This window comes from Podarcis cretensis, assembly GCF_951804945.1.
Source record: "Podarcis cretensis genome assembly, chromosome: 8".
Lineage (NCBI taxonomy): Eukaryota > Metazoa > Chordata > Lepidosauria > Squamata > Lacertidae > Podarcis > Podarcis cretensis.
Genome location: NC_137177.1, coordinates 73,426,703 through 73,446,540, shown reverse-complemented (window position 1 = coordinate 73,446,540; position 19,838 = coordinate 73,426,703). Strand labels below are relative to the sequence as shown.

The 19,838-nt window shown below is 45.9% G+C and overlaps 1 protein-coding gene across 1 annotated transcript in view; it reads left to right on the top strand.

Annotated features, from left to right (window-relative positions):
- Positions 1-12,675: 12,675 nt before the first annotated feature.
- Positions 12,676-19,838, top strand: part of MIB2 (MIB E3 ubiquitin protein ligase 2) — a 73,342-nt gene continuing 66,179 nt past the window's right edge. The window contains exon 1 of the mRNA XM_079987394.1: positions 12,676-12,830. The gene's annotated coding sequence lies outside the window, so the exon portion shown is untranslated. The remainder of the gene's footprint in view (positions 12,831-19,838) is intronic.

Here is a 19,838-nt window from a genome sequence, read left to right as displayed (position 1 = left end):
GAGCATTTCTCTGTGAGATGGAAATTCTTGCTGTGTCTGGCCAAATGGGCACTCTGGCTAATAGGCTAGAAGCAGAGAGTGGAGAGGCTGTTGGGCCACCCACGCAGCTAAGAATAGCTTGGAGCTGGAGGGAGGAAAACCCATCTAGACCCAAGTTGCATTTGCAGAAGGCCTTTGAGACAGAGATGAGGGACCTGATTGTTTCCGTTTCTCTCGTTTCCCCAACCTTTAAATTCAGCTCTTCACATCTACAGTGGTACCCCGGGTTACATACACTTCAGGTTATACACTCTGCTAACCCAGAAATAGTACCTCAGGTTAAGAACTTTACCTCAGGATGAGAACAGAAATCGCACGATGGTAGCGCAGCAGCAGCGGGAGGCTCCATTAGCTAAAGTGGTGCTTCAGGTTAAGAACAGTTTCAGGTTAAGAACGGACCTCCGGAACGAATTAAGTACTTAACCTGAGGTACCACTGTATTATTATTATTATCATCTGTTACATTTATATGCTAGCCTTTACTCCAGAGAACTCAAGGTGGGGTGTGAGATTCTCCCCTTCCTGCTTGACCCTCACAACAACCCTGAAAGGTAGGTCAGGATGAGAGGCAGTGACTGGCTTAAAGTCGCCCAGTGCGCTTCACGGCCGAGCGATAATTTGAACTCGGGTCTCCTCGTCCGGTACTCTTAACTGTTACATCACAGTGGCTCTCTCTTTGTTGCAGCAATTTCTGGTTTTCACTTTTTAAACCTACATGAAAATTGGTTAGTGCTTTTGTGGAAGTTTCTCCCAATGTGTACACGTTTCCGTACTTGTTTATTTTACAAAATTGTATATATACCGCTTGATTGTTGTAAAATCTCTGAGAAAATATTAAAATGATCAATAAAAACTGTTAAAACCAATTAAAAACCGTTTAAAGATAATTAACATTTTTAAAAATGAGATTGAAACATGTCAACATCTGCCTCTCTTAGCTTTTGATCTCCAGATTAATTTTTAGATAACCTGGTCAACACATGTTCTGCACATTTCTTCCTCAAGAATATTTATTCTCTAAGCCAATGCTTTTGATGTACTCAAGCATGGAATACTAATATGTCATCTGAATAGTGAAATCTACGAATTCTACAATTCTAGGAATTTGTGTGCTTTTTTATTTTTTATGTTTCCCCTTTCTTTTCTTTCTTTTTTCCTATGTGTTTTTTTTATATAGCGGTGTGTTCATATGTGTATGACAATCACTGATATTTTAAGGGATGTGGGGGGAATTCAATTCAGTGGGCCAATCTGTTCATTTCAATTTCTGCCCATCTCTCTGTTTTTCTACTTTTAACTCCAGCTGTCCATATTTTCACGTCAATTTGCAAATTTATTTTTCAAAGTCCTCATGAAAACCCACAGGCGTTTTAGTACAAACTTCTGCCGATCTACACATTTGTGTATTCAATTCTGCCACACACATGCATCGTTGCAAAGCAATTTTCCCCAAATAGAATGTATATTATTTTCACCATTTATATGCATTTTAAGGCATACTTTACCCCAGCACAGTGCAGCTCTTTTACACTCATAACTTAGGCTGGAGTCGTTGGCACTGCAAAATTCAGAGAAGTATGAAACTGGACTGTATTCCTGTTCCCTTATTGTTTGGAAAGTACAGATTAGGTAGATTTGCTTTAAAATGCCAGCTGTTTCCAATTTCCCCTCCAACCCAAGGAACGACGGCCGCTGAGATCGTGGGATCCTTCCTAGAGGCAAAAGATTCCTGCACATTCGGTGGGGTTGGACTAGATGACCCTCCGGGTCCCTTCCAATTCTAGAATTATAATGTCACGGCAAAGCACACCCACACACCATTCCAAGCTCACCTGCAGCTTCTTAAGAAAAGTCAGCGGAGGTCCAGTCTGAGTCATAAAACAAGAAGCCATTTCTCTCTTAAGATATGCAAGGGCACTTCTCAGCTGCTTTATAACCTGGCGCATACATTCTGCATTTTTATTAGGAGCAAGGAAAATTCCCAGCTCCTGATGGTAATAAAGAACAGGTTTGAAGAAAAAACAAAGTCAGATCCAGGCTCTTTGCAGAGGGCGCAGGACCTGTGTTTTCTCCCAGGGGGTGGGGAGATGGCATGCTTGGGCAGTTGCTGAGACCAAAAATACCCCTGCAATGTTGGGCAGGGACACTGCTGACCCCGGTAGCCTGCTGCTGCTGCAAACATAAAGAGCTCCAGTAAATTAGCAAAAATGTATAGAAGAGGGTCAAATGTATGTTGGAAACGTAAGGAAAAAGAAGGCACTTTTTATCATACGTGGTGGACATGTAAGGTAGTAAAATAATTTTGGGAAATGATTTATAATGAGTTGATAAAAATGTTTAAGGTAACTTTTTCTTAAAAAACAAACCAAACCAAAGCTTTTCTTTTAGCAATTCTAGGTGCCGAAATCCCAAGGAAGAAGAAGAGTTTGGATTTGATATCCTGCTTTATCACTACCCTAAGGAGACTCAAAGCGGCTAACAATCTCCTTTCCCTTCCTCCCCCACAACAAACACTCTGTGAGGTGAGTGGGGCTGAGAGACTTCTGCCTCAGTGTTGTCCTCAGCAGCAAAGAGGATGGGGACAAACTATAGCTGGCTCCACCTGGCTATGGCTATCCTTCTACCTGCCTTTGACTCTGGCTCCACCTCCTATTGGGCTCCCTGCATTTTTGCCCTCTGCTTCTGCACCAGCCCCATCGAGGGCAGAGGATGCAGATTCGCTTTAGGCCGCACAACAGCTCAGTCGGTAGAGCACAAGGCTCTTAACCACAGGGTCGTGGGTCAGAGCCCCACCTTGGGCAAAGAATTCTTGCATTGCAAGGGGTTGTTTTAGACGACCCTCATGGCCCTTCCAACTCTACAATTCTATGATATGAAGGATTCTACTATATCAAGGAAAAACAAACAGCATCTTACAGCAGCCCCTAGTGGTTATGAGAGCGACATTCACCGTTCCGGCAAAGGAGGCAGTTTGCCAAATTGCACAGCGCTGTGCCTGCTCTGTTTTCAGCCTTGATTGTAATATGGCACAGTCCTCCATGAGACTGTTGACGCAAATCTGGGCTCTACCACTTCCAAGTGACCTGGAAAACGACTGACTCATCTTCAAAGCAGCTGGGGTGGGTGTGTCCTATATAGAAAGCTAGCTTCCCAAGGATCCCGCCCAACCTCCTCCTCCCTGACATGCTGTTCTTCTATGTGCATCATGCCATGTGTTTATCTCTAGCTATTATTGATTGCAACGCATCTTTGGAATGCTTTTATATCCTTGTTTTTAACCACTGATTTTTCTACCCAGAATTTTAACCTTCTGCTTTGTATTTTCGTAAACCACTTAGAGGCTTGGCTTTCTGTTTTGTTTTGTTGTAAACAAAATCTGCCCTTATTCTCTTATGGGGGATACAAGAGCCCTTATAAAGTCCTTTGTAGGTTCTCAATCAGTAGGAGAAAATAACAGAGGCCAACCAGAGAATATTGAGAAGCAAAGCAGCTAGTAAGCCTGATCTTTATTGAACTGTTGCAACAGGGTGCTCCCCTCACATGCAGGAGAAAGGAAGCAGACCCAGAACCAAGGTGTGCCTGCCCTTATATAGACATTTTAAATTGCCTTCCCTGGAGCTCAAGACCACCCCCCATACATCATACATACATCATCACAGAAGGGGTGTAACCCAAGACCACCCCCCACAAACATCATACCTACATCACAGAAAAGGCGATCTACAACAGAAATTTGAGTGTTGTTTTTCCTGTCTGCCAGGTTATCTGATAATGCCTTATCTGATTGCCTTTCCTGGTAGCCTGGCCATTCCTTTGAGATGGTGATTACCCAATTCCTGAGACAATGGGAAGGTTCCCTCACCCCCTCCCTCCTTGCAGAGAAAACATTTGGTCAGTTTGGGAGTCTAAATGGTTTCAGGACGGTCTTCCTGCGCTGCTCCAGACATGTGGTCCACATATCTATGTATGTGCTTGGTTGATACACTTATGAACATTTATTATATATAAAGGTAAAGGGACCCCTGACCATTAGGTCCAGTCGTGTCCGACTCTGGGGTTGCGGCGCTCATCTTGCTTTATTGGCCGAGGGAGCCGGCGTACAGCTTCCGGGTCATGTGGCCAGCATGACTAAGCCGCTTCTGGCGAACCAGAGCAGCTCACAGAAACACAGTTTACCTTCCCGCCAGAGCGGTACCTATTTATCTATTTGCACTTTGACGTGCTTTCGAACTGCTAGGTTGGCAGGAGCAGGGACCGAACAACGGGAGCTCGAAACACCGACCTTCTGATCAGCAAGTCCTAGGCTCTGTGGTTTAACCCACAGCGCCACACGCATCTTATATATATAAGACCGTAATTTTTTATTCTAAATATTGAGGCCTGGTGCCCCAAGCACACAGTTGGCATCTCAGAAATATCTGGCCGGTGATACGTGTGAGTGCATTGTTCCTCAGCCTGACCCAGCAGTCCCTTTTTTGTGTGTTTGCTTGTTTAACTGGCTGCGATTGTAATTTTGTCTTTCTCCTGAGCTTTTTTTTTTAAAAAAAAAAATAGAGGCAATGAACACAACTATGTACTTGGCAAATATTTACACTTTGCTTTGATAAATGAGGCCAGTTAAACTGCAAGCGAATGATGCAGAGGTGATAAAAAAAATTTTTTCCTGCGGGCCTTATTGTTTGATTGCTCCTCTACTCTCCCACTCTGCGGGATAAACCCAGTGATGATTGTTCTTCCCTCCCCAATATTTGGACTGGGATAATACTCGTCTGGTTTTGTTGTTGCTTAGTCGTTTAGTCGTGTCCGACTCTTCATGACCCCATGGACCAGAGCACGCCAGGCACTCCTGCTTCCACTGCCTCCTGCAGTTTGGTCAAACTCATGCTGGGAGCCTCGAGAACACTGTCCAACCATCTCGTCCTCTGTCGTCCCCTTCTCCTTGTGCCCTCCATCTTTCCCAACATCAGGGTCTTTTCCAAGGAGTCTTCTCTTCTCAAGAGATGGCCAAAGTATTGGAGCCTCAGCGTCCGGATCTGTCCTTCCAGTGAGCACTCAGGGCTGATTTCCTTCAGAATGGAGAGGTTTGATCTTCTTGCAGTCCATGGGACTCTCAAGAGTCTCCTCCAGCACCATAATTCAAAAGCATCAATTTTTTGGTGATCAGCCTTATTGATGGTCCAGCTCTCACTTTCATACATCACTACTGGGAAAACCTTTGTCGGCAAGGTGATGTCTCTGCTTTTTAAGATGCTGTCTAGGTTTGTCATTGCGTTTCTCCCAAGCAGGCGTCCTTTAATTTCGTGACTACTGTCACCATCTGCAGTGATCATGGAGCCCAAGAAAGTAAAATCTCTCACTGCCTTAAACTCGGTCTTTGCTGGATCTCTTGCTGATACCTAGGCCCTTTCTCTGGAGGCTTCAACACCTTCCAGAGCTCCTGCAGTCGACCTGTTCATTGAGCATGCATCCTGGCCTTCCATAAACCACAGGTTTTCAACCAGTGGATTGGGACCCACAGGTGGGTGGCCAGGCTATCCCAAGCATGTCACGGTGAAGCTTTTGCCGCTGAGACTGACCAAACCCAAAGAGCGCTACATGCGGGGGCCTGTTCTCTAGTTCCTAGTCTGTTTCTGTTTTTAGGCTTCTCCCAGAATAGAAATATGCTGAGGACTAGAATGCAGAAGCTGCAGTGGGTACCTCAGTTGTGCATCATGGTAAAGGGACCCCTGACCATTAGGTCCAGTCGTGACCGACTCTGGGGTTGCGGCGCTCATCTCGCTTTATTGACCGAGGGAGCTGGTGTACAGCTTCTGGGTCATGCGGCTTGACTAAGCCGCTTCTGGCGAACCAGAGCAGCACATGGAAATGCCGTTTACCTTCCCGCTGAAGCGGTACCTATTTATCTACTTGCACTTTGACATGCTTTCAAACTGCTAGGTTGGCAGGAGCAGGGACCAGGCAATGGGAGCTCACCCCATCGCGGGGATTCGAACTGACAACCTTCTGATCGGCAAGTCCTAGGCTCTGTGGTTTAACCCACAGCGCCACCTGCGTCCCTGTGCATCATGAGTCTTTACTAAAATAAAATAGGAAGTTTCCAATAGCATCTCAGCCTTTTGGCTAAAAACAAATGTAAAAAAAATAAATCAGAGTTTTTCATTTAGTAGTCATCCTATGGAAACCCTATGTAGGATTAATTTTTAGGATTAATAATGCACCTTGGAGCATAAATCATGGAATTGCAGAGATGTAAGGCACCACAAGAGTCGTCTAGCCTAACCCCTTGCAATGCAGGAATCTTTTGCCCAACCAGAGACCCTGAGCTCAGCGTGGTGCTGATAACACTAAGGTTTGCAGGATCAATTCCTGTATGGAGCAGCTGCAGATTCTTGCATTTCAGGGGGTTGGACTAGATGATCCTCAGGGTCCCTTCCAGCTCTATGATTCTTGGAGAGAGTCCTGAGGGCCCCGGTAGAGAGGTCTGGGAGCCGAATTTGGCTCACGGGCTGGAGTTCACCACCTCTGGTGTAAACACAGGTCAACACTATTCCAAGGGCAGGGGTGCCATTGTTTTTTAACTGGCCTGGAACTCTCTGTCTCTCTCTCTCACACACACAGAGCAGTTAAATGTTTTGTTTGAGTGGGTGGATTAGTAGCATAAAAATTAATCCTGTGCATTTTCTGTTTGCTGGGCTATAATAATAGTAATTTATAATAATTATTATTATTATTTATTTATTTATTTATTTATTTATTTATTATTTATACCCTGCCCATCTGCCTGGGTTTCCCCAGCCACTCTGGGCGGCTTTCACTAGAATATTAAAATACAATACTATTAAAAGCACAGCAGCCGGGCCAGTAAAAACAGTGGCAAGCCGCAAAAGCATCAAACACACACTCAGCACCCCTAGATATTGTCCTCTTGCACCCAAAGGTCAGTTTTCTCTGAACGCCTGGAAAGTAATGCACAAGTTAAAGCACTGCGTATATCATCTGGGAACTTTTAGGAGAGCGGCATTTTGGATGTGGTGTTTTGCACAGTGTGGCTCCCACCGTAGGAGGTTCATGTGCAGAAGACGCATGGGGTTCTATGCGGCAAAAGCCTTTCCACGATGTCGAGCGATGCTCAAGTTGAGGCGTGGTGCTGCGTCTCCCTCTTGTGGCCAAATGGGGCACTGTGGTCCTTAACCGACCAAGAGACTTAAAAAAGACTTTAAAAGACTTAAAAAAGCAACGGCGAAGCCTGGGGGGTGGGGGTTTGGATTAACCATTTTGCAATGTTTTCTGCAGCTCGAGCGTGGGCCCAGAGGAAGGTCATTTGCTGCCACACATGTGGGAAAATATGTCCATTTCTTAGTCTTAATTTCAGCTCTTCAACTTTTCACAACCACTTAATTAATCAAATAAATAAATTTACATAAGATATCTATGCAGGTTTTGACACCTCCCTGAGCTCCTCCAGATGACCTGTTCATTAAAGGCCACTCATCCTGGCCTTTAATTTCCACAGGCCTTTGCTGAGCATTCAGTGAGGATTTACGACAATCAGCATTTATCCTCACTCACTTGCAAGGTTTCTACATGTCTTCCCATTAATTATTCGTTCCTTCTGTGTTTTCCAATGTATTTCCTGTCACTTTCCAAACTGCAAACTGCCCAATTCTTTTTTAAAAATACAGTTGTCGCTCCAGGGTGGCAGAATGCTTTAATCCCGCACAAACATAAATTTCCAGTCTGGAGGTGACCTGTGTGTGAGAATAACATAGGCATGGACATAGACACCTGTAAAGCACCTGTGAAGGATTGCTTGTCAAGCCATTGTTAACACCTTGGCATCAGTTTACCTGTGAGATTGCCTTATCCCATATATGCCATGTAATACCTGTCCCACATCTGGAATAAATTAATATTTAAGTGTGGCGGCACCGGAACTTTGGAACTCCCTGCCTATTGATATCATGCAGGCGCCTTCACGTTGCATTTTCATCACCTATTTAAAAATATTTTGCGTAGATAAGGTAAAGGTAAAGGGACCCCTGACCATTAGGTCCAGTCATGACTGACTCTGGGGTTGCAGCGCTCATCTCGCTTTATTGGCCGAGGGAGCCGGCGTACAGCTTCCGGGTCATGTGGCCAGCAGGACTAAGCCACTTCTGGCAAACCAGAGCAGCGCATGAAACACCGTTTACCTTCCTGCCGGAGTGGTCCCTATTTATCTACTTGCACTTTTTGGGGTGCTTTTGAACTGCTAGGTTGGCAGGAGCAGGGACCGAGCAACAGGAGCTCACCCTGTCGCGGGGATTCAAACCGCCGACCTTCTGATCAGCAAGCCCTAGGCTCAGTGGGTTAAACCACAGCGCCACCTGCGTCCCTTATGCGTAGATAAGCCTACCCATTTATCAAGAATGCAGGTGTGTTTTTAGCTTATTGCTGGTTTTAATTTTCAGGATGTTTTGATCGTTTCTACAAATAATTTAATCGCTTTGTGCTTTTTGTAAAGTGCTTTGTGGGTGGACCCTGGTGATTCTTCCTCTCTGCGCTCCCTCTGACCACTGAGTCCTGGAGGCATTCTTACCTACCTGCAGATGCAGACCCTCTCCTTCCCACCTGGATGCAAATTTCAGGTCAGTCCCGGGGGTCTGGAAACCCTAACCTGGCCCCATATGCTTGCCCCCAAACTTTATCACAGACTTACAAAGTTTTCTCAAAAAAGCATTCAGTGTACATTCAGTCTTCATTCCCTTATAGCAATGGCATAATTGGTGGATTTGGGGAGGGGCTTCCCTCACTTCAGCAAACAGTCCAGATGCTCTGGAATGTTGTTGTTGGCATCCGTCTGTCTTGAGAGAAAATGGAGTTCACTTTTGGGCTGAAGTCAAACTGCTGCAGAATCACAGCACCTGCTGTGGCTGCAGAGACCGGGTTCTTGTAACTGCTGCCTCCCACATTGCTTTTGCTGCGTTAACAGCACTGAGCTGACATCCCCAGGGCACAAGCCTGGGCAGCGTGTATGGAGGTCCTGGGCCACCCAGATGACCTCCCTGATGTGGCCCAAAGGTAAAGGTAAAGGACCCCTGGATGGTTAAGTCCGGTCAAAGGCGACTATGGGGTTCATCTTGCTTTCAGGCCAAGGGAGCCGGCATTTGTCCACAGACAGGTTTCCGGGTCATGTGGCCAGCAGGACTAAACTGCTTCTGGTGCAACGGGACACCTTGACGGAAGCCAGAGCGCACAGAAACAATGTTTACCTTCCTGTTGCAGTGGTACCTATTTATCTACTTGCACTGGTATGCTTTCAAACTGCTAGGTTGGCAGGAGCTATGACAGAGCAATGGGAGCTCACCCTGTCGAAGGGATTTGAACCGCCAACCTTCCGATTGGCAAGCCCAATAGACTCAGTGGTTTAGACCACCGCGCCACCTGCATCCCACATTGTGGGATCGTGGGTGGTCCAAAGGAAAGCAGAGCAATACATTTGGCACCAGCTAGGCTGCAGAAATTGCCAGAAGGAGGCCTACAAGGTGCCATCTTAGGGACTCCACTCTGGATTTGTCTAGGGTATACCCCTAAGCCTTTTCTTCTCCCAAAGATATCCCGCAAGGCAGTGGGTATGTTCTGGACTACAACTTCCATTATCCCTGACTCTTGGTCATGCCAGCTGAGGCTTATCAGAGTGGTAGTCCACAACATCTGCCTTACTTCCTTGTTCATTGTAAGTCATCTCTGGATGAGTTGTATTCAGTGTTACTCCTATGCAGAGTATACCCAATTCAATGGATAGGCATGACCAACTCAAGGCCATTGATTTCAATCCATCTACTTTGAGTAGAACTTAGGTGCGTCTCCACCCCCATCGTTCTGCCCGGACACTGAGGTCCAGATCAGAGGGCCTTCTGGCGGTTCCCTTGCTGCGAGAAGCCAAGTTACAGGGAACCAGGCAGAGGGCCTTCTTGGTAGTGGCACCTGCCCTGTGGACCGCCCTCCCACCAGATGTCAAAGAGAAAAAAAACTACCAGACTTTTAGAAGACATCTGAAGGCAGCCTTGCTTAGGGAAGCTTTTAATATTTAATAGGTTATTGTATTTTAATATTCTGTTGGAAGCTTCCCAGAGTGGCTGGGGAAACCAGCCAGATGGGCGGGGTATAATTTTTTTTAAAAAAATTATTATTATTATTATTATTATTATTATTATTATTATTATTATTATTATTATATACAACCCTGTTTCCATTTCCCCTTGTCTTCTGTTTCTCCCCCTGACGTTTTCACTTCTCTTCTGATTACCTGCCTCTTATTCCTCTCTGTTCGCAGACTCAATTCCCCTTTTCTTTTCTCCGTCATTTCCATGTTTCTTTAAAAAGAAAACAAGTTTGCTTAAAGCGCTTTTTTAAACCCCGTCGTTCAGCTAAAGAAAGGCACCCAGAGCAGCTTCCAGAGAGACTGCCTGCTTTCAGGCTTACAGTTGGAAAAGGCAAAACACAAAACGAAAAGGGAGGGAAGCGGGGGGGGGGGGGCTAAGCTCAGACACCTGTTCTTAGTTACCAAGTTCTCATTTCATTTTCATTTCATTTGATTTATTAGACTTATTAATTGCTTGTCACCCGAAGGTCTCCAAGCGAAACTTACAGCAAAAGCAAAAATAAAAAAAGATATACAATGCATATTACCTTAGAGGGGAAAAGTGGGGAGAATAATATAATGCACTAATACAGTAATATTTCATATAACATCCATTTTAAAAAAATACTCAAATAATAAACAAAGCAATAATCAGACCCATTAATTAACAAATAAACAAAACCTCAACCTCCTCCAGTCCAAAAATCATTTACATCAGACCAACAATTTCCTCCCTTTAACCTCCTCACCACACGCATAGGTCTGGTGTCAAATAAGAAGCGAGTGGATCCAGCATCTCTCCTCTCCCTTCATGGAGGAGCAGTAGAAAAAAAAAAAAAAGCAGGAAGATTATAACATAAGTTTTACCTGTTTTGCAGCTGACTTGGCTACTGCTCCTAACCTGCTGCTAGTGGGGTTGCAGGTATGGAACTAAATAAAAAAATTCCTTCCAGTGGCACCTTAGAGACCAACTAAGTTTGTTATTAGGAACAAGGGTGGCGCTGTGGTCTAAACCACAGAGCCTAGGGCTTGCCAATCAGAAGGTTGGTGGTTCGAATCCCCACGACGGGGTGAGCTCCCGTTGTTCGGTCCCAGATCCTGCCCACCTAGCAGTTCGAAAGCACGTCAAAGTGCAAGTAGATAAATAGGTACCGCTCCGGCGGGAAGGTAAACGGCGTTTCCGTGTGCTGCTCTTGTTCGCCAGAAGCGGCTTTGTCATGCTGGCCACATGACCCGGAAGCTGTCTGTGGACAAACGCCGGCTCCCTCGGCCTATAGAGATGAGTGCCGCAACCCCAGAGTCATCCGCAACTGGACCTAACGGTCAGGGGTACCTTTACCTTTTTAAGTTTGTTATTGGTATGAGCTTTTGTGTGCATGCACACTTCTTCAGATACATGCATGTGAAAGCTCATACCAATAACAAACTAAGTTGGTCTCTAAGGTGCTACTGGAAGGAATTTTTTTATTTTGTTTAGACCAACATGGCTACCTACCTGTAACTAGAGTTATCGAACTGCTAGTGGTGGTATCTGAGAGAAATGAAATGCAGACAGCACAGATGGTGATATTAAAGGTAAGGGGACCTCTATAATAATAATATCATCCCATGGTGATATTATTATTATTAAATTAAAAAAATATTTATTTCTTGCATTTATATTCCACATTGGATGGTGCACGCCCTTCTCCCTCTGCTCATTAAATCCCACAACAACCTGATGAGGTAGGTCAGACCGAGGGGTTGTTGGCACCCCGGTTAACACACAATACACCTGTTTGGCTGTGCGCCGTCTGCTATCCACTTAAATCATAGCATCTTTGACAGATGGCCATCCAACCTTTGCTTAAAAACCTCAAATAATGGAGCGTCCACAAGAGACAGTCGTGTTCCACTGTTGAACAGCTTTTACTGTCAGAATTTTTTTCTTTCTGTTTAGTCCGAATCTCCTTTCTTGCAACTTGAAGCACATTAGTTTCCCCCCCCCCCCAAACAATCCCGGGAACTGTGGTTTGTGAAGGGTGCTGGGAATGGTAGCTCGGCGAGGAAGTAAACTACAGTTCCCAGAATTATTTCAGGGGAAATAAGCTGTTTTCTGGTGCCACGGGACTTGTTGCGGTTGGTTTATAATGCTTCTCGCAACCAAGCATGGGATATTTTTTATTTCCCCCGCTTACACAACACAACAACCCCACGAGATGGCGCTTGTCCTTGGGCATTCCCAAACCTTTCCACACCACCGACAGGGAAGGGAGTTTAGAAGGGGAAAAAATTAAACACCCCCGGGCTGGTTCGTGCTAGCAACCAGAGCGTGGCGCGGTGCCTGCTGGGAAATGGAGTTTTTGGAACCTAAACATACCTGCTTTGCTTGGAGAAGGAGAACTACAATTCCCGGAAGCCTTTGCGCCCTCAGGCGGTCATAGGGACGCCCAAAAGATCCAGGGAAAGGGGTGTGTGGGTGCGTGTGCATGTACTGGTTGCTTTTTGAGCTTGCTGCAAAGGAAGGAACAGGAAGCTCAAAAGAGGGGGGTGGGGTGGGGAGGAGCAGCAGCAGCAGCAGAGGCAGAGGCTGCCGGACTCAAGAGGGAACTGCTTAACAGCTTTGGGGGGAGAAAGCATCTCCGAGAAGAGAGTGGATCAGGCGCTGCCTCGGGAGAGAAACTTTGCAGTAAGTTTGGATTCCGGGGGAGAGGGATCTGCAGGGCTGCTCGGAGCTCGGAGGGGAGGGAGGGAGTTGCCAGATGACCACAGATAAACAACTTGCCGTGGCTCCTGTGCTCTTAAAAGCCGCCCTTGAAATAAGCAGAGCGGCAGCTGCGATGGCTTGGCGTGCCAGATCCACGACAGATCCCAGCCGCAGCCCCTCCTGGCAGGTGGACAAAGGGAGCCTAAAATGTGGGCTTTTGCGCGCGGCTTCCCTGCAAAACGGGCAAAGCTGCGGGAGGCCGGTGCATAAGTTGGCAACTCCTCTCTGGTGGTAGGGAGCTACCAGGGGCGTTTTGTGGGACTCTCTTGTATTTCCTATACCTTCCCACCCGGCTGCAAATGTTTAAATGTGCTCAGTGGGTGGAGGACTGGCTTAAAGCTATTTCCAAGGGTTGGTTAGGCGAGGAAGGGTCTTTTAGAGGAAAGGGATTAGGTGACCTAAATATCTATCTATCTATCTATTACTTTGGAGGGATTTTATTGGCAGAGTTTGCTAAACAGGACAGCTGGGGTCCCCAATCCAAGCAGAACCTGCAAGACTTAAAAAATAAGAAAATATTGGTGGCTATTGATGGGGTGTTTGGCCAGCAAAAGGGGTGTTTGGCTAGCAAAAGGGGGTAAGATGAGGTTTAAGCAGGACATTTATTGAGCATGGATAGCCAGGGTCAGGAATCTCCTCTTGCTGTGGGCTGAGAAGGATCTCTGCATGATTTCCCCCCTATCCAGAATTTAGAAGAAGAAGAAATCTCCCAGAGTGGGGCTGGCAATCTGCCTTCAAACTGAGACATGGGTTGTACAGACCTTTAACTTGGTACCATAGTTATTTACGCTTTTTTCCTGTGGATTTGCTGCTGTTTCCACCCGCTTTGTGCCTCATTGGTATGGGAGATTTATACCAGAAAAGGTTAAGATGCTGTTGGTACCTGTTGATTGTGTGGGACATCCCTGCAGTTTTGGAAAGAAGCTGGGGTTTTCTCTCTCCTTCCCAGAGTGGAGGAGAATGTTGAGGATGCCTGGGCAACCCTTAGAGAGCAATCCTAACAAATATCTATTTGGATTTAAGTCCCATTGAATTCAGTGGGACTTTACTCCCAGGCTAAGTGGGTTTAGGATTGCAGCTTTATGGGATAATCATAAATTGATGCTATTCCGCGGATGACCTCTACCAGCATCTCTATGTGCCTCTCTTTAACTATATGTTTATTTAAAAGTGTTTATAAGCCGCTTAAATATAAACCCCCCAAGCTTCTCTGCAACCTGAAAGCAATAAGAAATACAATCAAAGCAAAAAACAAAGCATGAAACCAGTAAAGCAGTAATGAAATGGGACTTAAGAGCAAACAAATTAAAATGTACCTAAATTTATTTTTAAAATGCATGCATTTAAAATTTCTAGTTGGTTGGCTTTGTGATGCTTGCTTTGTTTTTGTTTTTTTTCCACCTTCCCAAAATGTTCATAATTGTTATTTCAGTTATGAATCACTTTTCATGAAACACCCCAAAGTAATGAACAAAATGTGTGTTGGATGGGGTGGGGAAGGAAATCAGCAATATAAAGATGCAGGGTTGTAGTCCTACACAGAGCAGACCCACCAAAATTAATGAATCTAAGTTAGCCATGTCTCTAAGTTAGCCACTGGGTCTACTCTGAGTAGGGCTAGCATTGGATACTACCGGTTTTATATATATATATATATATGTATAAAAAATCAGTTTCAAATCTGGTACGAATAAAGAATGGATAAAATATGTCCACTTAAAAAGTTGTTGGAAAATGAAATTTTATTGCATGTTGCTGTTCTTGTACATTCCTTTTAAAGCACCTTAGGTTTTTTCAATGGAAAAGGTACTATATTTTTTAAAAAAATTAATTGGGAATAATTATAATACCTGGTTCTATATTAACTGGTACTTTTTGCAGAGTGAAATAAGAAAGGGGGGGTCCTCGCCACAATTTAGTCCTACTCAGAGTAGACCTATTGAAGTTCATGGACGGAGCAGAATTTGGGCCATTAATTTCAGGCTGTCAGCTCTGAGTGAAATGTGGCTGGATGCAACCCCCAAGGGCCTTACAATCTTAAGTATTAGATGGAGGAGTGCAGGGAATGGTTTGCAGGGTGTGTGTGTAAGGGAGAAATGAAGGTGACAAATGACTTTTCGGAGAGAGCGAAGATGCGAGCTGCTTTTTTCTGCCAGGCCAGGCTTCTTCCATCCAACCTGGGATTTCTCTCTCTGACTTGGAAAGGCTGTTTGGGGTCCTTTGGCAGGGAAAGATCTGCTTTATCACTTGTTCTTGGTCCCTTTAACAGGTCAGGGATTGAATCTTGGGACTTGCTTCTTTCAGCAATCCTTCTCAGGAGATTTTTCACCCCAGTCAGTATCTGAATTTATTCAAAATAGTTATTTGTGTGTGTGTATGTGCATGGGCATTAAACCACAGAGCCTAGGACTTGCCGATCAGAAGCTCGGCAATTCTAGTCCCCAGGATGGGGTGAGCTCCCATTACTTAATTTCTGCTCCTGCCAACCTAGCAGTTCGAAAGCATGTCAAAGTTCAAGTAGATAAATAGGTGCCACTCCAGCGGGGGGGGGGACGGCGTTTCCGTGTGCTGCTCTGGTTCGCCAGAAGCAGCTTGGTCATGCTGGCCACTTGACCCGGAAGCTGTACGCCGGCTCCCTCGGCCAGTAAAACAAGATGAGCACCGCAACCCCAGAGTTGTCCGCTACTGGACCTAATGGTCAGGGGTCCCTTTACCTTTATGTGCATGGGCATGCACACACAATTGTGTGAACTTTTATTTTTGGTTACTGCTGTAGAGAGAGAAAATCTGTATCACATTTTGCAACACATTTTTGGGAGAAGAAAAGGCTTAGGAGTGAACCCTACACAAATCCAGAGTGGAGTCACTTTGTATGCCTACTTTCGGCAACTCCTGCAGCCAAGCGGGGGCCAAACGTCTTGCTCTGCTTTCTTTTGGACCACATCAGCAAGGCCAAGAGGGGAGTCCTGTTGTCTGGGCATCCCAGGACCGCCATGGAATGCATACTGCCCAGGTTTGTGCCCTGGGGAGGTCACCTCAGTGCTACTAAGACAGCGTTTTGACTTCACCCTCAGAGGCGCACTCCATTGTCTCTTGAGACAGACAGAGGCCAGAAACAAGCCAATTGTTTCGTATATAGTTTTTAATGTGCTGTGAAAAATCTCTTTAAGCACACACACACACCAGTTTTAGTCCACAGGGCTGTGTTCTTCCCATGTCAGCGCAGAGGTCGCAGAAGGGTAGATCACCAACTTTGCCTGCAGAGGGTCCCAGGTTTGATCCCCTGGGGCATCGCCAGGTTGGGCTGAAATCCTGGGGATCTTCTGTCCATCCCTGCGGACCTGGGATTGATAACCCTCAGGTCTGGAACCCAACTGCGGCCCTCCAGGTCTATTCTGTGTTCCCTGGAACTCTCCACACCCTCTTTGAGTGTTTTTGTCTGGCTGGAGTGGGTCCTTGAACTCTGTGCATGCCTCATGGCTTGCCCACATGGAGGACAGGAAGGGGTGTGTGTGTGTGTATGTCTGGAAACCAGCCTTCTGAACAAAGCGGGCATTTACATTCATTGCTCCACCTGCTCTCGCCTTCCTCACACCACTAGCATCTGGCCCCTGGAAGCCTTCTCAGATGTTAACGCGGCCCCTGTACTGCAGAAAGTTTCCCTGTCCCCGGAGTTGACAGGGGAGAACTTAGACGGCCCCGAAAGAACAAACAGTGGTTTGTCTTTCCCTCTGAGAGTTTCCTTGCCTCCTTCCGAAATATTTCAGGCAGCCAGTCGTTGGGAATAAACGCTTTCTGTACAGTCGGGTGCTCACTCGCCAGTCAGTGTCGCTAAACCCCAATCCTTTTTCTCTCCTTTTTGTTTACACACACACACACACATGATCTCGGTATTGAGACAGTTCGCTACTCAATTCGTTCTGCTTCCTGGCAGTTGTTGCCCTGTGGGCCTGAGACCATCAGGGCGGATTAGGCTTAACTCCTGCTGATCTGCTCTTGCTTCGGGAGAAGGGCCCGGTCCTTGCGAATCTGGGGGAGGAACATAGGCTGCCCTGACCTTGTGTCTGAATGCGGCCCTCTGGGCATATCTGTCTGGCCCTCGGGACCCTCCCCAGGCCCCGCTCCTCACAGTCCTTCACTCCCACCCATCTCAAGCAGTGTTGCCTGGCTGGAATGTATTCTAGAAAAATGGGGAGTGATCAGCTGTTGTTTTCTTCCTGGGCCCAGGAGCAACCGTAGCACAACCTGAACCCTTCATAGAACCTGTTGTTGTTGTTAATTCAATTTATATACCGTCCTTTATCGAAAGATCTGAGGGCGTTGGACAACATTAAGGACACATTACAAAGCATCAATGAGAAAAGCGTAATAGAAACAGTAAAAAGCATGGTGACAGACAGCCTAATAGTAGAATAATCATCATACTAACAGCGCTCTTTTGCACGCCATAGATTATTTAATAGCCATTAGCCTGAGTAAAGAGGAATGTTTTTGCCTGGAGTCCAAAGACATGTAATGATGGCGCCAGGCAAGCCTCCCTGGGGAGAGCATTCCACAGTCGGGGAGCCACCACAGAAAAGGCCCCTTCTCGCGTTGCTGCCCTCCAAACTTCTCAGGGAGAGGGGACACAGAGAAGGGCCGCAGATGACAAGCACAGGGCCTGGGTCCGTTTGTGTGGGGAGAAGCTGTCCTTAAGGTATCGAGGTCCTGAGGCGTGTTAAGTCCCAGTCTCTTCCTTAGCTCCATCTTAAAGCCATGGACTACCGCAAATGAAGGTTTTGATATCAAGCCAGCTTCTCCTCTGCTCCCCTTAACTTCCAGCCTGATGTGGAACTGTGGTGAACTCGAAAGCTTTCTAGCATCGTGGTTGATCCTTAAATGCTCACCTGTGGATTTGGGGTTTTTTAAAATTTTTAAATGCTTTATTGTTCATTTTCCATATATACACAACACATAATTATCTTCATTTCAATCAGTCCAATAAGAATGTCCATGTTCACAAAAAACGCATACAAATTCAATTATGCGTTTTCTACACAAACCTATGACTTCCCATCCTCTCCCTATTTCTTTTATAATAAACATCTTACTTTAATTCATCATTATTTTGTAAAAATTCTCTTTTTCTATTTTGATAGCGTTTTCTTTCATACACGTTAGTTACAGAAATCATTCAAAGGCAACTACTGTGCTTAGATTACAACTACTTTTCAAATAAATCTTGAAATTATTCCATTCTAAAATGAACTTTTCGGGTTTTCTAATCAACCGATGTGATTTCTGTGGCTTCTCCTAACCCCCTCCGCCTGCCACCTGTTACTTGAGATTCTTTAACTTGTGATGGGTTACCTTTCCCAGATCACATTCCCTTCTGGGAAACCTTCCAAGGTGGCAGGGGCTGGAATTAAAAATGGGCAGAGGAATGAATGTCCATTTTACCTTTGCTAATGGGACTATTTTCTACATAACCACAACCACACCCACCCACACCCACTACTCTCTAGCCTCTCTCCAGGCAAGCAGGAGGCACGCTCAGAGTTTAAGGACACGTTCCAGTCAGGCAAAAATGCTCAAGGAGATTGTGAAGCAGGGCTGGTGAGGAGAGAGAGTTTGGAGGGGTAGAAGATAGACAGACCTGGAGGGCTACATTTCTGGGCCTCAAGTTCCCCATCTCTGCTGTAACTGGACACACTGCCGCTGAATCTGGGACCTTCTTTGTGTACCGTAAGTTCTCTACCCATTTTATGGAGACCTTTCCTGGGCGGTGTCAGAAGCTCAGGTATATCAGCTAGGCACCAAGTGTCTCCTTAAACCAAGGTTGCAGTTGCCAACACGGAATGTCTAGTTGCCATTTTGGGGCAAGAGGGCTCTAAAGTCTTACATTTCAAACGATGCACCAAACTGATCAATTCTCAGTTAAACATCTGGCTAGTTCAGTTGACAGCCTTGAGCCAGGTTAAGCGCTTTGAGAACTTAAAGAAGGAAAGTCACTTGATCCAGGGACAGCCCACATCTGTACTGGCCTATTCCAACCTCTTTTTCTTAGTGGTGACTGCTCCTGCTCAGGCTGCCCAGAAAAAAGCGTTTTGGTTCCAGAAATTCATTCCTATGGTGCAGATAAAATATAACTGGTAGAATTCTACAGAATGGGGTATTAGTGTGTGAAAGCAGTCAAAATCCAAGGATCCCCAGACATGCACCTCCAGATATGGAGATGCCAGGCTCTGTTCAGGCACTCAGGCATCTTTGCTTGGTTGTAAGTGGTTGAAAGCCAGGTGCAAAATTTGCCTGGCTAATTGTGAACATTGTTCGTGGGAGCCGATATTTTTCACACGCTGCTGGCTGAGTTGCCTCTTCCTTGACCCTATCCTTCGTTTGTTGTGTCAGGTGCTATAGAGAGAGGAAGTGCCTTATCTGAGCGGCTGAGCATCCTTGAAAGTTGCGGTTTATGATCTGAAGGCCCTTTTGCATCAGTTGCTAACCCAGTCTTAGATATTAAGCCCTCTCCTTTTAGGAAAAGGTTGTTGTTTAGTCATTTAGTCATGTCTGACTCTTTGTGACCCCATGGACCAGAGCACGCCAGGCACTCCTGTCTTCCACTGCCTCCCGCAGTTTGGTCAAACTCATGCTGGGAGCTTCGAGAACACTGTCCAACCATCTCGTCCTCTGTCGTCCCCTTCTCCTTGTGCCCTCCATCTTTCCCAACATCAGGGTCTTTTCCAGGGAGTCTTCTCTTCTCATGAGGTGGTCAAAGTATTGGAGCCTCAGCGTCCGGATCTGTCCTTCCAGTGAGCACTCAGGGCTGATTTCCTTCAGAATGGATTGGTTTGATCTTCTTGCAGTCCATGGGACTCTCAAGAGTCTCCTCCAGCACCATAATTCAAAAGCATCAATTCTTCGGTGATCAGCCTTATTTATGGCCCAGCTCTC